Source organism: Cibotium barometz, chromosome 32 (assembly GCF_041138505.1).
Source record: "Cibotium barometz isolate CiBa-2024 chromosome 32, ASM4113850v1, whole genome shotgun sequence".
NCBI lineage: Eukaryota > Viridiplantae > Streptophyta > Polypodiopsida > Cyatheales > Cibotiaceae > Cibotium > Cibotium barometz.
The window spans coordinates 4,458,337-4,479,494 of record NC_141077.1 but is presented as its reverse complement, the minus strand read 5'-3'; the positions used below and the strand labels follow the sequence as shown (position 1 = coordinate 4,479,494).

The 21,158-nt window shown below is 35.7% G+C and overlaps 1 pseudogene; it reads left to right on the top strand.

Moving 5' to 3' along the window:
* The first annotated feature begins 18,890 nt into the window (after positions 1-18,890).
* On the top strand, positions 18,891-19,477 carry LOC147619749 (uncharacterized; annotated as a pseudogene).
* Positions 19,478-21,158: the final 1,681 nt, after the last annotated feature.

Below are 21,158 nucleotides of genomic sequence, written 5' to 3'. Positions count from 1 at the left end.
CGGCGCCCACAATGGAATAACGGCGTGGTGATGCGGCGGCTTGGCGGCTACCCTGATAACAGCATTCTATCTTCAAATATAATGGTTTTACTTGATTTAGGGTGCACACATTGTAAATGCCACAAGTATGCTTGATAAATACTTTGGTATGGTAGATAGGCTAGTGATGTGGAAAATAAAAGTGGGCCTTCATGCTCACATGGATTTTAATTATATTATTAATATAGTATTCACTATAGGGCTACAAGTTGGGGAGTGTGGAAGGCATGTGGAGGAGTGTGTGTAGGTGCATAATTGGGAAAGATTCTTCTAGAATGCCTACATGGAAGAGGAGAATTCTGCCATGTGTAAGTGGGATCTCCACCTACATGCCACTTAGACTTGGCTATTATCTCATCATACTTTCAAAGTAAAAAAGTCTTCAATTTAATAATCAATAGAAGACTTAGCCTAAGAGGACAATTGATGGTGACATCTACCCTTATGTCATTGAAGGATTGAAGATATTTATGTTATAATTTTTAACAATGGAAGAGAGAGTGATTCTCCACCTATAAAAGGAGCCCTCCTCTCCCTTTCAAAGGCATGAATGAAGCCTCCTCAATTGAGCATTTTGTGTCATTGCCATTCTCTTATCTTCAAACCCTTATTCAAACACTCTCTTTACATGTGAATGTCTCATTTAGCATTAGCTCCTCATGCTTAACCCAATTTTGGACCTCTTTGATGATTCATGATAAGTGGAGTAAGGAGTTATTATCTTGGTGGGCCTGTGACTTCTCAAGGTAGCCCTTGCCTTATTGCTGCCCTCCTTTGGAGGCACCAATGGTTTTAGCAGTAATGAGCATGTGGAAAGACTTTGGGGACCATAGATAAATCTTTACGATTGTCCGCCCGCTGAGCAATGTTAACCCTTACCCTCTAGCTTGAATCATGAAAGAGATGAAAAGCAAGAGGCTATGTGAAAATTGAGGTTTCATGCAAAGAGAGGGAAGTGCAGTTTTTGTGGTCTAATATCCAAATTTCAACCGGTAATTACTCATCACTTGGATATTGGTTTTTAAAATTGATCATATATCTAGGAAGCTCTTTATATGCTCTTTCCACTCATGTAACTAATTTCTTAATCCTTTACTTCATTGATGATCAGAATTTCTCCCAAAGTTGTTAACTTTTAGATGAATTTTGGCAGTTTTATAGTCTTGTAGTAAAATGCTCCTAGCTTTTCGCTCAATTTTCCATTTTTGAAAGTTTTTATACAGGCGCAAAGCTCTCTTCAAACTCTACATACCTATGCAATCCTCTTTTGTACAATTTATATGGATTTAAAATTGTAATTCTCTGTGTATCTCTGTTTTTATAGACTTTTGGCCATTATTTCTTCTTAATAATGATTAATTCCTCTTAATCTCTTATCAAAAAGCAAATCCCATGTGTCTTATCCTCTTGTAAGTGGTTGCTATATTCTTTTACTTTAAGATGTTCCGTCCAAATCGCCCAATTCCAATGGATGAACCTTACCAACATTCCCCGTATGTTTTCGTTCACATAATCCTGAGTCGGAAGATTTCTTCCAACAAAGAATTGCCCTCTTGTTTGGAGCTGCAAGACTGGCAGAAATTCTTGCTTCTCCTGAGCCTTTCATCTTTCCTTCCATGAATTATAATCTCACCTTTGATGTGTTTATCTTTATCTTAACCTAGGGAGAGAAAGGGAGGTGAGGAGGCTGTGAGGTTTCATACAAGTGTGTTTTGATTCTAAGAAGTGACCGATTATCTAGATACTATGGTACTATTTGAGTACTACCTAGGACTGTGGTAGTTCTCAAATAGTACTAATTCTATATAGCACCACAATACTAACTATGCGATTACTATTTAGTACTATTGAGTAGCACGATCTAGTATTTAGTACTAGATTACTATTTAGTACTATTGACTAGCACGATCTAGTACTGAAATAGATATATAGTAATTGTAAGATCCCACTACCCCCTCTGTGCACCGGATTCCTGGATGGTAGCAGCGGAAGTAGCTTCCTCTTGCGCGGGGCAGGGTTTCTCACTCGAGGCCTCACCCTCGAATGTCCGGGCACTGGACTAAGTTGGTGGTCATTCCGAAAACCAAAACCGGGAAAATTTTCCCTGCCCGAAAAACGGGGACGATTCTACCATTTTTATTTTCTTAACGAATTTCTCTAACCAGGTTAAGATACTGAAGTAATATTCATCTGATTAAATCAGATAGAAGGAAAACTATTACATGCTTAACTAAAAGGAATCAATGCTTTTTTTCTAATTGAATCAGGCATAGTCGTTGATCTATTCATCAGAGAAGTCTTCAGGCTTTTAATTAACTACTCGAGTTCTAAGCATATTCCTATTGATTAATTTTATTATTAAAACTCTATATTGATTCCAGCCGGCCCGCGCACCCACTAGAATTGGTAGAACCAGACAAGTACGCACCCACCCATAATTGAATGCCTTTCTTAACTTTTGCTTTAGAATACAGATACGCACATACTCCTCTTTAAACTTTTACTTTTAAAACAATCCATTGACAAACAATTATTGGTTACAGATGTCATAACTCAAAATTTCCATTCAATCCTTGTTTCTCACAAAATAGTATCACTTTGGACTCTCCGTTGAGACCAGCAGGTCAGCAACGAGATCCAGTAATAGATTACAATAATTTTCTCGTCATCATACATATATATATATATCTTCCACGACATGCGCATGGGTGTCCTAAGCACCGCGAGCCCGTGCATTGCCTGGTCAGAACCCCCAGGATCCTCCTTAGGTGTCCTGGCACTTCACTCAGGGACCGCTTCGTCGGCCCTCGCCCATCGTACCGGAAGCACACCATTTTTCACCATACCTAGGCTGGTTAAGACTTGGGCAGGTTTTTGTCGCATGAGCCGTCCTTTGAACACTCCCCGCGGCAAAGACCTGGGCAGGTTTTTGCCGTGTGAGCCGTCCTTTGAACACTCCCCATGCGCCAGTTGTTGCAACCGAACTTCCCTTAGAAAAACACATATACCAAATGCTCCCTCCAGCATTCTAGCGTAAGACAATCCTTTAAGAAAACAGAGTTTCTATGCAAGTTTTCAGTTTTGATTTTCTTTTGAATCCTCAGATCAAAATCAAAGGTCTCAATTTAATTTCAGATTCGGTGGGTGATTTGATTGAATTTTCCTGAATTGGTTACATCGTCTTTTCTTGAAAAAACCGACGAAGGAGATTAAGTCGTGGTCATAGTTTGATTCACGGTTCAAGTCTGGAAAGGTTCTCCGTGAACTATCTTTCTCAAAGGACAATATTTCAATTACTACTTTACTGAATTTCATTCATTGAGTATTTTGCTTAACTGAATTCAAAACTAAACACGTATTCCTATGAGGAATAATTTAATCATTTATCTAAAATTCTGACTTTGATAGATCTTCTGAATTTTCTCATTACCATCCTAGAGGATATGAAACAATAGAATTTTCTTTCACAGAGTATTTACTTATACATTTACCAATATTCATGGGATTTAAACAATGATTAAAGAGAACTCTCATTTTGACTTAAAAAAATTTGTATGCATCTATTTATGCATAAAATCCAACTTCTATGGAAAAAACACTTTTATATAAAAGAAAATCCTTTTATGCATCTATTTATGCATAAAAATCAATTTTGATGAAACTAATAATTTTATAATAAAAATTTTCTTTTATGCATCTATTTATGCATAAAAAATTTCTTTTATGCATCTATTTATGCATAAAAATCCATTTTGATGAAAGTAACACTTCTATAATAAATTTTTTTATGCATCTATTTATGCATAAAATCAATATTAATGAAAGTAACACTTTTATAAAAAAAAAATTCTTTTATGCATCTATTTATGCATAAAAATCAATTTTGATGAAACTAACACTTTTATAATAAAAATTTCTTTTATGCATCTATTTATGCATAAAAATCCATTTTGATGAAAGTAACACTTTTATAATAAATTTTATTTTATGCATAAAATCAATATTGATGAAAGTAACACTTTTATAATAAAAAAATTCTTTTACGCATCTATTTATGCATAAAAATCAATATTGATGAAAGTAACACTTTTATAATAAAAAAGTTCTTTTATGCATCTATTTATGCATAAAAATCAATATTGATGAAAGTGATACTTTTATAATAAAAAAAATTCTTTTATGCATCTATTTATGTATAAAAATCAATATTGATGAAAGTAACACTTTTATAATAAAAAAAATTCTTTTATGCATAAAAATCAATATTGATGAAAGTAACACTTTTATAATAAAATTTTTTTTATGCATCTATTTATGCATAAAAATCAATATTGAAGAAAGTAACACTTTTAAAATAAAAACAAATCTTTTATGCATAAAAATTAATATTGATGAAAGTAACACTTTTATAAAAGTAAAAAAATTATTTTATGCATCTATTTATACATAAAAATCAATATTGAAGAAAGTTACACTTTTAAAATAAAAAAAATCTTTTATGCATAAAAATCAATATTGATGAAAGTAACACTTTTATAATAATAATAAAAATTCTTTTATGCATCTATTTATGCATAAAAATCAATATTGATGAAAGTAACACTTTTATAATAAAAAAATCTTTTATGCATCTATTTATGCATAAAAATCAATATTGATGAAAGTAACACTTTTATAATAAAAAAAAATTCTTTTATGCATCTATTTATGCATAAAAATCAATATTGATGAAAGTAACACTTTTATAATAAAAAAATTCTTTTATGCATCTATTTATGCACAAAAATCAATTTTGATGAAAGTAATACTTTTATAATAAAAAAATTTCTTTTATGCATCTATTCATGCATAAAAATCAATATTGGTGAAAGTAACACTTTTATAATTTAAAAAATATCCAATATGCATCTTTCTATGCATAGAATTTAAATCTAATGAAAATCACTCTTTTATAATTTAAAAAAATAACCAATATCCATCTTTCTATGCATAGAGTTTAATTTTAATGGAAATAACACTTTTATAATAAAAAAATTTCTACTATGCATTTTTCTATGCCTAGAATGAAAATAAAACTTTTAGAATACACAAACGGTGGGGATTACTCTTTTTGAATAATAAAAGATAAAACTTATTTCTTGAAATTTAAGAAAATTTTGCCATAACGTCCTTTGTATGGCTGACCATTTTTCAAATTTTCCTATCCTTAAGTCACTTAAAAATTTTCCCTTAATGGTTTAAAGCATTCTAAACTAATCAAATTCCACTTTTAAAAGAGAAATAATATGAAAAGTTTAATTCCAACAATTAGATTACTTATCTAGGATAAAGAAAGGCTGAATTTCAGAATGAGAGAGGGGGAAAGCCTTTCCAACAAGGCATAGCGTCATTTTACATTTCAAAGAAAATAAAAATTGAAAAACCATTATAAAAGAATAAAGAAAAAGTAGGATTTCTAGCTTTTATGAATTTCTGAGAGCTTTCCTTTGGCTTGATGGTTTGAGGGATCTACTCTTGTTTGCAACAAGAGTGGTCACCAATTCTTTAGAAGAGGGAATGGTCAAAAACTAATGAATTATTAAGAAATTCACAGTTTTTGGCTCTGGGGAGCTGTGCTGAGATCCAAGAAGGTTCCTACTGCTTCGAAAAATGCAATCTAGAATCTTGATGTGAACTTGGGATCTCGATCACTTACTATTCTCCTAGGTAGGCCATGCAATCTGAAGATTTCCTTGAGGAACACTCTGGCCACATCCACTGCAGTGTAGGTTTCTTTTACTGGAATCAGATGGGCAACTTTGGTTGGTCAATCAACTACCACGAAGATGGAGTTATAACCTGATTGCACTGAAGGTAATCCAGTAATAAAATCCATACTGATACATTCCCACTTCAACTGGGGGATGTCTAATGGATGTAACTTCCCAGGCATTTTTACTCTCTCGGCCTTGACTTTCTGACAGGTCAGACATTGACGTACATGATTAAGTACATCCTTTTTTAGACCAGGCCAAAAGAAGCTTTTCTTCACAGACATGTAGGTTTTGATGAAACTTGGATGTTCTGCAATAAGGCTGTCGTGGGCTTCATTCAGAATTTGACCCTTAGTTCCCTCATCATTGGGAATGCATAGCCCGCGGTTATAATACATAATTCCATCATCCAAGCTGTACCCTTGAACTTGGTTCAACTCCTGTGGAGTTTTGCTTTCCTGCATAAGTAGGGTAGCAATAGGGCCAAAGAATCTATCCTACATGATCTTCTCTCTTGATTCTATAATCAAGGGATTTGACACTACAGTAATTACAAGCAAGGAGGCTTTTCTGCTCTGAGGGCATCTGCTACCACAATTTCTTTGCATGGGCAGTACTTGATTTCAAAATCAAATTCTTGTAGGGTCTGCATCCACCTTCTTTAGTGCATGTTGAGATCCTTCTGAGCGAAGATCCACTTTAAGCTTTGATGATCTGTCATCAAAGTGAATCTTTGACCCAGTAGGTAATGTCTCCACAACTTCAGGGCATATACTACTGAAAGTAGTTCCAGGTCATGGACAACATAATTTCTCTCATGCGTTCTGAGTTTTCGGGATTCATAGGCCACTTCATGACCTTCCTGCATGAGTGCACCTCCCAAGGCAAAACCACTGGCATCAGTTAGTACCTCAAAGGGTAGAGAGAAATTTGGTAACTTCAAAACGGGATTGGTTACCAAGGCGGTCTTCAGCTTATCAAAAGCACATGTGGCACCTTGTAGACCATTGAAACGGGATATTCTTCTTGAGAAGATTAGTCAGGGGGAAAGAACGAAACCAAAAATTGATTGAGAAACTTAGAAACATAGATAAATTAGGATTTAGAATATTAGGATGTAGGAATGATAGAATCTATCGAGGAATTTGTCGAGGTTGTCACCTTCATAACTGAGGAGTAAGAAGTTGGTTGAGCCTAGGGGAGCTACCAATCCCCTTTTATTTGTGATAATTATGGAAAAGACATGCATGTGGTGGAATCATATGTAGTTCCTAGTGTAAGAATTATCTAATGTAATTGTGAAAAATGTGTTACTAGATAGCTAAATGCTAGGCCATTGTTGTATGAGGCCCCTAGAGGTGAGACTTTTTATCCTCAATCAAGTATTTTGCTATAGTTATATCTGATAGATATAGAGGGTTGAGGTCCTCTCACAACTAGTATCAGAGCACAGTTGTGAAAATGAAACTTACAATATTTTACTGGGCTTTTGTCATATGGCGTAGTAGGTGTCCTAATCGTGTCTTTTGAGATACCTAGATTATCCCACATAGATACATGATAGCTTTCACATTTAAGCGTTCATCATCCGGTGTCGTAGTCTCAATGTGAGAGAATTGTTCTAGCTCGGCATTTTGAGGAGCTATATTTTTTTACATGGGTTGAGTGGTGACATTATTGGTTTACCCACCACAACACCATTACTGTAGTGAGGACACTTTGATCTAGAAGAGCATTTATCATTTTAGGATGAGAATTGTAGCTCAGTGTAGATTGTATGGGCCTATGCCTAAGAATTTGAGGACTTCTAGGTGAGTTTTTTGCATTCTCATTCATCTCTTTGTAGATAAATAAGCTCGATATAATAAATTATATAATGTTTTTTCTTCTTGTCTACTATCTCTTGTGTTAATTTTGTATTTCTAAAGTTGAAAAGTGCAATATAATGGCTCAAAGTTTGACATCCATGTAAGAGCAAGAGATTCTTGAAGTCGTATTTTAGCAGAGGATTCAAACTGATGAGATTCATCTCTTTGTACATAAATAAACTTGATATAATAAACTATATGATTTTTTTCCTTCTTCTCTATTGTTTTTTATGCTAGTTTTATATTTGTCAATTTGAAAAGTGCAGTATAGTTTGACATCCATGCAAGAGAAAGAGATTCTGAGAGTCGTATTTTAGCATTTAGCCACAATAATAGACCTCTAGCAGAGTAGCTACTTTTTATCAGAACTATAGAGAGTATTATTTTGGTAGACTATATCAATCTCTTTTTTGTGGAGGCATGTTTGGATCAACGTGAAGCAAAGTTCGGTATAGAAATCGACATCGATTATTTAGCCTATTATGCTTCAAATCTATGTCTAGCCATAATTATGCTTCAAATCTATGTCTAGACATAATTATGGAAATGATAAATTTAGTTAATAAAAGGAATACAAGATCTATGAGCCCTCGTATAGCTTAGACAAATATTTGTCTAGATTGAGTCATCTAAGTATGTACCTCCCTCGTCGGAATTTTGTAATTGTGGGACTAGCTAGACAATCTCGTTTGTTTCGAGGTTGAGAAATCCCCCACCAGTGATCTAATAATTTTTAAAGTAATAGAAGTATCTTTTGTAAAGAGGGGTTTTTCTAAAATTTAAAGGAGCTTGTCATTTTTAAGATCATCAAAACCATCACTTAAATTTTAAGGAAAGGAATCATGCCTCATTGTGTAAGTGAAAAAGTGTTGGATAATGACGTTAAAGATGCATTACACAAATCTTAGCCCCTTTTGAGGATAGGAAAATAATTTTGGCTAAAATGATTCACTAGTTTGACGCTATGGATGGGTATTTCTATTTAGCTGGTTATAATGAGTGTAGTAAAATGGCATTAGCTCATTTAAAGATTACTGGTGTGGTAATAACACTATTAGTGTTTAAGAACACTTTATAATATCTTCCCTTTGCTGGATTAATAGATTAATTAGTGTTAAATAACACAATTAGTGTTAAACAACACAATTAGTGCTCATAAGCACATTTTGAAAGCTTTGAAAGCCGGAAAGTTGATGTTGATGATGAAGCTTGTTGAGAGTGAGGTTTATGAATACCTCATGTGGTTGGCCACTCTTCAAAATCAAGATGAAGGTTCAGCAACACGCATTCACAACATCACTTGAGTGATTAAAGCAAGGGAAGAGATGATTTGAGCAAGAAAAAATCAAAGTTGAAGCTTTAATGGAAAGCTTCATGGAGAAAGAAAAGAGACACCTGGATTTTTCTCTGTGTAGTCGGCGCGTCATAGCATGGAATGAGCTCAAATTTGAGCTCTGGAGTCCTTAGTGGGTGGGCTACCAAAGCCCTCAAGCATCTTGCCCAATAGTGGCCTACAACCGGCATACGGCTGTACGGCCAGCGCTGCACAGAAAAACGGCGTCGTCTCACTGCAGAGTGAATGCCGCGGCGGATACAAGATGAATCAGCAAATTGACCATACGTTTGTGAATGCCCATGCCTACTCTACAAGTTCCTTGAAGAAATCTTTGAGAGATATGCCCTCTACAAGCTGGTAGAAGGCCTCCACCAGCAGAGGGTTGAGCTCCACACAAGAAAAGATAAGAAAAAAGTGAAACTTTTGACCTAGTCTACACCACAAGGGGTTCTAATCAACCTAGCTCTAGATACCATGTTCAGAAAACATGGTGCTCATGCTAGATCAAGTGTGTGGAGCAAAAGAACTCACAAAATACAAGAACAATATCTTGCTTATTAAGTTGTTTATGCATACAACTAGGCCTTGCTCAATTACCAAATGCCTCATAGCTCCACCTTTAAATAGGTGAGCAAGTGGACCTTAAGTCCATTCACACTCACACCCTTCTCTTCCCATTCTACATAACCTTAGTATCTTAATAATATGTACATGGCATGATGTGTATGGTGGTAAGTGAACATGTGTAGAATTATCATTTAATGTTTAAGAGCTTGAAGGATCTACAAAGCAAGGCTTTGGAGTGTGATAGTAAAACAAAGTTCTATTTTGGATAGATTTGAGTAATGGCATGTATGTGTAGCAACCCTAAATGAAGCATATAATATGCACAAGTGTTGTATGCATGTATCTACATGTGAATGAGCTCATTGTGAGCATGGAGGACTATTTTGGAAGTGTTTCTCAAAAGTTTTAAGTGGCACCAAGTGTGTTTCATCTTGAACAAAGAGTGGTTTTGAGTCTTAGATTTAGTCGCCTACCATAACAAATGTGGAATATGTGGACAACATTGGTGACCAAGCACATGTATGTATGAGTGTTTAAGCTAATTGGTTAGTGTACTCAGTGAACATTGCAACTAGCAAGATGAGTGATGGTCTAGATGATAGTGTTGGGGAAAAGCTTAACAGAAACAACTTACGGATTTGGAAGTATTGCATGATGAATTTCTTGAAAGGCAAAGGGCTTTGGAATTTGGTGATAGGTGAGGAGATAGAGCAAGGATTCCAAAAGTTAATATGAACTTATCATTATGTAGTGTGTTGTGTTTTGTGGAGAATAATGATGGAAAGCTATGGAGGTTCACTACTTGGTGTGAGATGATGAATTGAGAGAAATGTTTAATTAGGTGTGTCACCTATATTTCCTTCTAAACTCTTTTCACAAAGTTTAAGTGGCTAATTGGGCAAAGATGGATTGCACAGTGGTATGCAAGTATGTGGGGTTAGTACTCACAAAGGATTACACTTGCAAGACTGATTTGCTTACCTTGGATATGGGTCCCATTGATATCGTGTTGGGATATGATTGGTTGGAAACTATTGGGTTATTTCACATGAATTTACAACAAAGGTATATGAGTTTCATGCATGGAAATAATGAGGTTACATTGACTGGAACTTATGTGCCAAGTATTAAGATGATTAATGCAACACAACTCAAAAGGGAGATAAAGAAAATGGGATGCATTATGTATTACAACTTTGCAAGGAAGAGAGTAATGAGGAAAAGGGGAAAGTTATGCATAAAGGTATGAAGGAATCAAGGAGTATGAAGATATGTTTCCAAAGTTCTTGCTACCAAAACAAGAGGTGGATCATGGCATAGATCTTGAGCCATATACCAAGCCCATCATCAAACCACCTTATAGGTTGTCAAAGTGGAAAATAATAAAGTGGCAAAGCAAGTGCAAGAGATCATGGACATGAGATGGGTTACTCCTAGTCAATCACCTTTTGCATCACCCATACACTTGGTCAAGGAGGATGACACTTTTTGCATGTGTGTGGAACATAGGGATTTGACGAAGTCAACAATCAAGAATTGATTCCCTATTCCAAGGATTGATGACTTGAAGGGTGCATGTTTCTTCTCTAAGCTTAACTTGAGGTTGGGTTATCACCAATTGAGAATCAAAGAGGCTGATGAGTAAAAGATGGATTTTTGAACCAAGAGGGGTCTCTACCACTACTTGGTTATATTGTTTTGGAATTTACTGGCCATGTTTTAAGCACATTAATGAACAAAGTTCTTGGACCTTTCCTTTAGAAATGGGTCCTTGTTTTCTTTGATGATATCTTGATACATAGCAAGAGTGAGAATGAGCACTTAATGTATGTAAGGGATTTTTTGGATACCTTAAGGGCCAATAAGTTGTATGCAAAGGAGAGCAAGTGTACCTTTATGGCACAAAGGTTGAGTATCTTAGACATATAGTTAGAAAGGAAGGCATTGTGGTGAATTTAAAGAAGAAGGTGGAATGTGTTAAGAATTAGCCTACACCTACAAATACCGCTCGGTTGAGGGAGTTCTTGGGCTTGTCCTCATTCTATAGGAGGTTCATCAAGTGATATACTCATGTTACGACTTCTCACCGATAAGCTTAAAAAAGAGGATTTATTTTGGGATACCATAGCTGATAAGAGCTTCTGAGATCTCAAGGGAATGCTCACATCAACCCCTATACTTATATGCTCTAACTTCATGAAGTTGTTTATGGTTCAAGCCAATGCGTGTGGGTGGAAGAGGAATTGGGATTGTTTTATTTCAAGAACATGGAGTAATTTCATTTGAGAGCTGAAAGCTTGATGAGAAAGAGATGGTTATACATGTCTATAATAACAGATGTTGGCCTTCATGATGCAATAATGAAGTGGTAGAATCAATAATTGTATAGGAGTCATTTCTTTATGAAGAGTGATCATAGATTACTCTAATGGTTTTTGTCTCAACCTACACTACCTCCCAAAGCAAAGAAGATGGTGGGCTATATTGCAAAACTATAATTTTGATATCTCTTACATAAAAGGGAAGGGGAATGTTGTGGCACATATGCATTGTCATGTATGTGGGCATGTACATGCATAGCAATTTTGAAGGTACATAAAGATTGGATATGTAAGAGTACCTATTAGATGAGGAAGTAGCACCAATATGGCAAAAATTACAGCAAGGTTCCCATAATGATTTGCTACAATTTGATCGTTGGAGTCATTTACTATAAAGGTAAACTCTACTTGTGCCTACATTAAGGTACAAGAAGAAGGTGTTAGAAGAGATGTACTCTTCTCCTTATCGGGGCACATGGATCTGTTTAAGACCTTTAAAAAGGTGTGAAAGAGTCTCTATTGGAAGGGAATGTGGAAAGATGTGTATGCTTTTGTGACAAGTTGCTTACCTTGCTCCAAAACAAAACAAGGATCCCACACGTAAGCCTGGTGGTTTGCTTTAGCCTTCGCCCATTCTAGAGGGAAAATGGATACACATTTCTATGGATTTCATCATGGGGCTACCTTATACAAGGAGGGGATGGGATATGATTTACATGGTTGTGAACTTCTTAACAAAAATAGCACATTTCATTCCTTCCAAGGTCAAATTTTCAGCATCTATGGTTGTAAAATATTTTTTTGGATCATGTGTTCAAGTCACATGGGGTGCCACAACAATTTGTTAGTGGCCAAGATGTGAAGTTTATGAGTACATTTTGGAGGACATTATTTGATATCATAGGGAATGTTTTGACATCTAGCACCACCTACCATCCGAAAATCGAGGCAAACTGGGAGGGTGAACGAGTGGGTGGAGGCTTATTTGAGCCATTATTACCATGTATACAAGGTGTTTAGGATGAGTGGTTGGCTTTTTTCTAAGTTTACTCATAATAGTATGCATCATGAGAGAGAGAATTAGCATGTCACCTATTGACGCACTCTATGGGTATAAAGTGAATATGCTAAAAGCAATAGGAGGTAGTCCCAATGCAAAAGAGGAGATGGAAAAGTTGGATACACTCTTACAACAATGCAAAGCTAATATGAAGCAATCTCAAGAAAATATGAGACACTATGTAGATACTTATAGGAGAGCATTAAAGTTCAAGGAGGGAGATTGGGTCTTCTTGAGAATTCCCAAGATTAGTTATGGTTCTCTTAAAGACAATACAAACACCAAGTAAGCTCATCAATATTATGGGCCATACAAGGTTTTGAGACATGTTGATGAAGTTGTTAACCAGTTGGTGCTTCCATCAACCTTAAGAATGCATGATGTGTTTCATGTGTCACATCTTAAAGCTTACCTTGGGCCGAAAGTTCTTGTGCAAGATGAGCTACCTCCAATGAATGAGGAGGGCATGATTGCGTATGTGACAGAATCAATTTTGGGCACAAGAGGAAGGGTTCTTCACAACCAAACCTTGGTGGAATACTTGGTCAAATGCCAAGGATTACCTAAGGAAGAAGCTTCTTGGTAGCCCTTCTCTACATTGGAAGGGTGTAAGGGGTTATTAGATTTATTCAAGGGTCCAATGAGGCTTAATAACAGTGAATTAGCTTGTTGGAATCTATTTTAAATTCATTGAGGACAGCCCTATACCCTTGGGTTTTGAATGCATAGTGCCTGGAAGTTACGTGAGGCTTTCATGCCATTATGGGGTAGATGTTATGGTTTTTTTTAAAAGCTTTGGGGACAATTTACAACCATACACATGTGTTTTTGGCATCGCACACCTAGCATGAGTAAGATGTTGACATGAGTGTTTTTGGCATCGCACACCTAGCATGAGTATGAGTAAGATGTTGACATGAGTCATTGGTGAGATATTCTATCCATGTGGATTGTACTTGTACACATCTATGATTTCAAGAGGGACGAAACCTCTTGGGTGGGGATGGTTTATAACAAAGCTTAAAAGATCTTATGTTATTTGGGACCAAGGCCAAGAGATTAGACAATGGGAAAAGGACCATGCCCATGGACACATTAAAGTGTATTGTGAAAGGGTGGTCATGTATATAAGAGAAACTAAGTCTAACTTCGCGTTAATCATTTTACTAATAGAAAATTACCATTTATTTCTCTAAACCTAGTCTAATCACTCTAAGCTAGGCTAATCCATGCTAGTTAGGCTAATCTAGGTGTAGCTTTATTTCATTAACTCTATTGGGAAGGAGTCAGGTTCATATAAACCTGAATGGCTAAGTGAATATGCAAATGTATTTCCTAAAGAGTTGACAAAAATGCCCTCGATCTTGAGAAGTGGATCACGAGATAGAACTCATACCTGGTGCACAATCGACTATAAAGAGACCTTTCAAAATGGTTGTTTCGAAAGAAATCAAGCTTAAGGAGCAAACTAAATCAACTCTTGGAGGAAAACTTATTTAACCAAGTGTATCTTAAGGAGAAAACTAAAGCAACTCTTAGAGGAAAAACTTATTAAGCCAAGTGTACCTTGTGGGGCATGCTAGTTCTCTTCTAAAAGAAGAAAGATGGAACATTAAGGCTATACATTGATTATAGGGATTTGAATGAGCTTATAGTGAAAAATAAATACCAAAATACATAGAATATATGAGATTTTAGATCGATTGCATGGACCAAATATATTCACAAAAATTGACTTGAGGTTTGGATATTATTAGATGAAAATTAAGGAGCGAAGATAACTTTTAACACAAGATATGAACATCATAAATTTACGATGATACCTTTAGTCTTACAAATGTTGCAACTTTCAATTATTAACACAAGATATTTTTGGAGAGTATCTGGATGACTTTGTTCTGTTTGATGATCTAATTATCTTGGTTTATTCCAAGAATGATGTTGATCATGAGAAGCATGTTTGAAAAGTCTTAGACATCCTAAGGAAGCACAATCTCTTTGCAAAAAAGAGTAAGTGTAATTTTTTCAGTGTATTAAATATTTGGGTTTTATTATTTCTAAAGATGGAATCTCAACTGACCCTAAAATCAAGCTATCATAAATTGGCAAGAAACTAAGAATGTAAAGGAAGCTTGGTTTTTCTTGGTCTAATTGGATGATATCAAATATTTATCCAAAGATATGCTAAGATTGCTTCACCCCTATCAGCTCTTCTTATAAATAATGTGGCATTTAAGTGGACCCCTATGTGTGTGTGTGACAGAGTGCATTTGACAAGCTGAAGGCTGCCTTAGTAGATACCAACCCAGTGGTGCTTAAATTGCCAGAGTTTGATAAACCCTTTGAGGTGATTACTGATATGCAAGTTGATTTGTAATTGGTGGGATCCTTATGCAAGATGTGAGTCTAGTAGCATATGAATCATAGAAGCTCAAGCCTCATGAGAAAAGTTATGCAGTGTACGACCTAGAACTCTTAGTTGTCACTCATGCTTTGAAAATATGGAGGCACTATTGACCCCCATATGTAACAAAGAAGGTGTATGTATATAATTATTGTAAGAATTTCACTTTGAGATTAAGTATAGATTAGGAAAGGTCCAATGTAGCTATAAATGCCCTTAGTTTCGAGAGGCATCCTTGCTTACCATAATAGTGATTTCAACCTACTACTTGTAAAAATTAAGGAGAAGATTGGGACAGGTAAATTCTTTGCCCCAATAATTACCTTGCTGATGTGCAAGGGAGAAAGATGACTAAAGAACTAAGGTTCAAGGATTCAAAATTAAGTTGGATGCTTGTATTATAACAATCACTTAAGCAAAGGTGAATTCAAGAAATGGATTTTGGTTGAAGCTCATCAAAGGGCGAACATCTTGGATTTGTGAAGACACTCATGAGACGATCAAGAAAAGCTTCTTTTAGCCAAGATTAAAAAAGGATATACTGAACCATGTTTCTTAATGCCTTATCTATCAAAGTTAAATTACCTCAGAATTGCATCTTCAAGATATTTTGATAATGAAGTGGGAGTGCATAAGTATGGATTTCATCACCGGATTGCCTTCAAGTGTTGGATATGATTCTATATTTGTAGTAGTCAATAGACTAACTAAGTTACACACTTGATTTTACTAAAGAAGACTTTCACTACAAAATGGATATTTCTAAGGTATTTTTACAAGAGATTTTATGACTTCATGGATACCTTGTGGGGTGATAGAGATGCAAAGTTTACTTCATGCTTATGGACAACATTCTTTAAATAAGTAGAGACTTGGTTCGATCTTAGTATAGCTTACCATCCAGAGAGTGATGTGGACAAACTAAATGAGTAAATTAAGTCATTGAGGATACTCTCAAAGCTTTTTATGGACAAGGATACTCTCAGAGATTTTTATGGATGAGAATTGTAAAGATGGTTAAACTATCTCTATGTGGCGGAATTTGGATGTAATGCTTTGTATCACCATAGTATTGGTATGAGTCCATTCAAGGCTCTTTATAGTTAAAAATGTCTTACTTCCTTAAATTGATCACATTCATTAATCAGGGTAGAAGTCTCATGAGTGACAAATGCTTGAAGAAATGGATAATTAGATGCAACAATCAAAGTGGTATGCTGATCCAAATCTTCATGTTTGACCCAAGAGCTATTTGATAAGCTATTACTGGTAATCATGTCTCACAGTCTATCCTAGATTGTTAGCCAAAAGCTAGACAAAAATAACTTCCAATCATGGAAGTCCAAGATGACCAAATTCATCATTAGGGCCAAAAATGAAAAAAAAGGGCCCTTTAAGGTTTTGATTACAACACTAATTAGCTGAGGTTTTAGTAGAATGAGACCTCCAAATTTGGCCGTTCAGAGGCACTTTTAGTGCATTTAAGAGATGGGCCACAATAAATGCTAAAATTCCTTAAATCATGTTAGAGAGGTACTTTTTAGTCGTTATTCTCAGTGTTATTTGAACTTTTGAAACGTCTATTATACAAATATTCCCACCAAAACACGTCCGCTTTTCCTCTCGTTCATCATTTTAGTGCTCTCTTTTTCTCGCTCTCTGTCTCTTTCTCTTTTTCTTCTCTTCTCTTCTATTCTTTTCTGTTGTTATACCCTTGCACAGTGGATTATACTCTAATGTCTATCGCTAACTCTTTACTCAATGCAAGAGAACGCATATACAAACTTGCTATTAACATAGATCAGGTCTACTCATCTTGCAGAAGTATTCATCACCAAGCATTGTTAGACAAAGATGAGGCAAATAGACTACGACTAGAGGGAAGAAAGCACATTGATTTGTGAGTGGATGGAAGTATTTATCCCAATGATCCTTCAACTGGTAGACCTCCTCCATTTGTACATGTTCATGACTTAATTAGATTTGTTAGAGATAGTTTTGATGGTCTGCTTGGTTACTGTATGAAGTTATATTCTACATCTTCTGTGTGCTCAGTCCAATGCATCAACTGAAAGAAACTTTATTAACATCTCAAAAAACTATTTCACAGCTTTATGATAAGATTAGAGAGCTAGAAGCTGTAAACCACTCATTAAAAGAGAAACTAGTAAACTTGAAAGACACCCAAGGAGGATTCAAAGAGAGGAAGAGAACTTTAAAGAATATAAGTGAGTTATTTGAAAGTAGTGGGGCTAAAAAGAGGAGACTCAACCATGCAAAGAAATGTGTCTCTCACATTTCAGGTATTAATATCCGTTGAAATGAGGAGAGAATCAAGCTTCTCATTAAAACCATGAACAAGGCAGACTTGGTCAGAATTCTTCAATCTCCAGAGAATACAAATTTGAGAGATCTTACTCTCAAAGAGTTGGTAACAGACTTAAGGACCATTGTGAAACTAGATGAAATAGTAGAGACTTGTGACACTGTGGGTATTAGTCACAAAGGTTACCAAGCTCTTTCTGGATTATGGTTCCAAAATCTTAGATGCAAGAGAATAAGGACTTTTGGTTTGCCACGATCCCTTTCAGTTTTTACTGCTAGGATTGCTATGAATAAGAAAATTTTGAGTATTTTTGGAGAGTACATACATATTGAAGGGATAATGCCTTATGAGAAGTAGAAGAAAAAGAGTACATTTGTCTATAATGCATTCAACAATATATGGGTGGATCTTAGAAAAGTACAAATTGCAATGGTGCATATGTATAAAACTACTGTAGAAGAATGTGGTGGTGTGCTAAAGTTTGTGCTGGATGAGGCACATATCCAAAAAGGATAAAAGATGGAAAGAGTGAGCATATCTATCATGAACAGGGAAATTGAGTACAACAATGGTAGAGGAGAGGAACCAGAACATAAAATCTAGTCAAGATGGAGCTTTGGTGGGTTGTTGCAGCTTAGATACCAACTGAAAATCATCAAACCTCAAATGGTTGTTCTCCCACACAGGTATCCTTAATATCATTCAATCCCAAAGTATGGGAGATATGTTGATAGTTGATGGAGTTGGAAATTTCAAAGTGGAATGGCATTTGGGCTCTGACTTAAAGACTATCAAATGTATACTTGGAATATGCAACGGGGCTAATGCAAAGTATCCTTGCATTTATTGTATGGAAGGTATGGGGTCAAAAGAGTGGAGCAATTTGCAACCAGCAAGGAGAGTCCCAAAATGAGAGACTCTTTAGATCTGACTAAGTTCAAGAATAAAGAAGACATTTGGGATCCCATTCTTCCTGTCTCTCTTAAGAATGTTCACATATGCACTTTGCATGCAGAGATAAGAATAATTGACAAGCTTTTGAGATTGCATCTTGATTATGCATATTCTATTAAACCAACATTATTGGCAGATCAATGTATTGATAAATGTGAAGCATTGTTATAAAAAATGGGCTTTCATGGGAGTCAAGTTCATTTAAGAAAAGATCCAATAGTTAGTTTCAGGGAAAACACCAGATGTCTTGGCAGATGTCTCCATGGGAGGTGCAAAAGCCAGAAGATTTTTAGGAAACCATGGTGAAAAACAAGTGAATGTTACGTGGGATTGTTGGAAAGAATTGTGTGAGATCACAACAAATGTTGCCAGTATACCGCAGCTAGAAAATCTTAGAATGGAGGTGTGGAAGCATCTTGACATCTTTTTAAATGTTCTTAGACAACAGAAGACATCAGCTACATTTGCACAAGAGTACAAAAGTTCTATTACAAATCTCATTCAAATAATCAAAGAAGCATGGGGAGAAAAAGATATCACATACTTTTTGGTAAGACTCCTTTGTAATCATGATACACTCAATGGAATTGACGTATGCTAAATTATTTTTTTGTTATACAGCACATCCTCCATATACATGGGCCATATTTTGTTGAGGAGCATAGACCCCTAGCAACATACAGTAACCAAGGGATGGAAAAGTCATATTACCAAGAACGCACATCATTCTTTTGAAGCACAAGACATGGTGGAGGGGCTACAAGAAGAAATGCTCTTGCAGAGTTATTCAACTGGTTTTTTAGAAGACAACTACAAAGAATGCAGAAAAACAACATTTCGGACACATAACATTGTCAAAAAAGAGAACGGTTGTATACATAACTTTGTACAAAAAGTTATATATTGTTGTAATCCAGAGTATGTACAAAATGTCTATTCCAAAGTTTTCACATCATCATCCTTTATCAATGATCCCCTAGAGCGTAGAAATTTTCTTCTATTGTAGCCACCTAGTGTGTTTACATCGGTTTTATTTGCAGCTAGAGCATACGCAAAGTATGTCAAAAAATATTCTACTCTAGAGGCAAAATACCCAGGGCCATAACCAAAAATTCTAGTAGCGGCTGTCTTCTCAAGAAACATGATTTTGTTAGCATTGGCTTGTATAGTTGAAAGCCATACAGTCTGCAGAGAGCTTTGATATAAAGTATAAGCCAGTTTGCATCCTCGGAGAACTGGCTATGCAACACAGAAAATATTCTCATCCATTTTGGACAAATAGTGTCCAAGTGCAGTATCTTTCTTGCTAGAGCCTGCTTGCCTTGAGCCTTTACCTCTCCCTAAGAAGTCGTACTTTCATCTGTTACCTCCAATTATACTATGAAATTATTGTAAGTTAAAACAATAAAATGTGTGGATTCAAATTCATATTCATTTACCTTTTGATTTTCATCTTGTTCAAGTATATCTGATGTCCAGAGTGAGATTGAGGTTTCTTTGATGTCTTTAAGTTGGACATAATCACTCTGTTCCCTCTACCAACATCAGCAATACCAAGTGAAGCTTGAAGCTGATTAAATTCATCTTTGCATATCAATGGTTGTGACTCCTGTGCTTTCTTAATACATAATGATAAACCATGAGTTGAGTCAATGAACTTGTCATCTGAAGTAGACACATCTAAAGTAGCAAATTCATCATTATGCTCATTCTCAATATCAATGAGCCCTTCAATAGCTTCATAACTCTCTGTAATGATGGCAAGACAATAGTCCTCCCTCAAGTTAAATAACTTTTGAATATTAGTAAAGGAGTAAATACTCCTTATCCTTGATAGGAAAACTTGGCAATGAAGGAACAATATATTTATGCAATGGATCTCCACCTTTCTTGGGTGACTGAACAATTGTTTGTGCCTTTAATTTTGTGATTTCATTATCCTTCGCAAGCCTCTCCTCCTCCTTAGGTCCAAGTTCCTCCTCTATATCATTTGCCTCTAAATCTTCGAGAAAGTAAAAGTTTGAAGAGCCTTCAATCTCCTCACCTCTTCACCTCTAAGAGGATATTTGACAATGGAGAAAACTATGAATGCAATAGCTTTGACCATTCTCCTGTAGCCTTTTGGATGAGAGGAGCATTCTAAATTTTCTACTAAAAACCTTTGAAGTTTGTACATACTACACCTCTTTGTAAATGTTTGTCTCTGGACAGAGGAGATTCCCACAGGGACATGGACATACTCCTTGTTATCAATCAAGATAGAAGGCCCTGCAAGTTCCTTAAATTCATCAAAGTCCTCTTTGATAAATTGCATGGCATGATTAATAATCATTGAGACATCAATTTCTGGATTGAAAATATCCTTAGAGCAACTGGAAAGAAAGAAGCCTCAATTCCACTTTCAATAGGAAAATCCAACACCAAAGGCAGGTCCTATAGCATCAAAAAAGTTTAAGTCATCATCTATCGATGCAAAGGTATCTTCATAGTCAATGCCAAGCCACTGAGCATAACCCTTAGCCACAAGTTT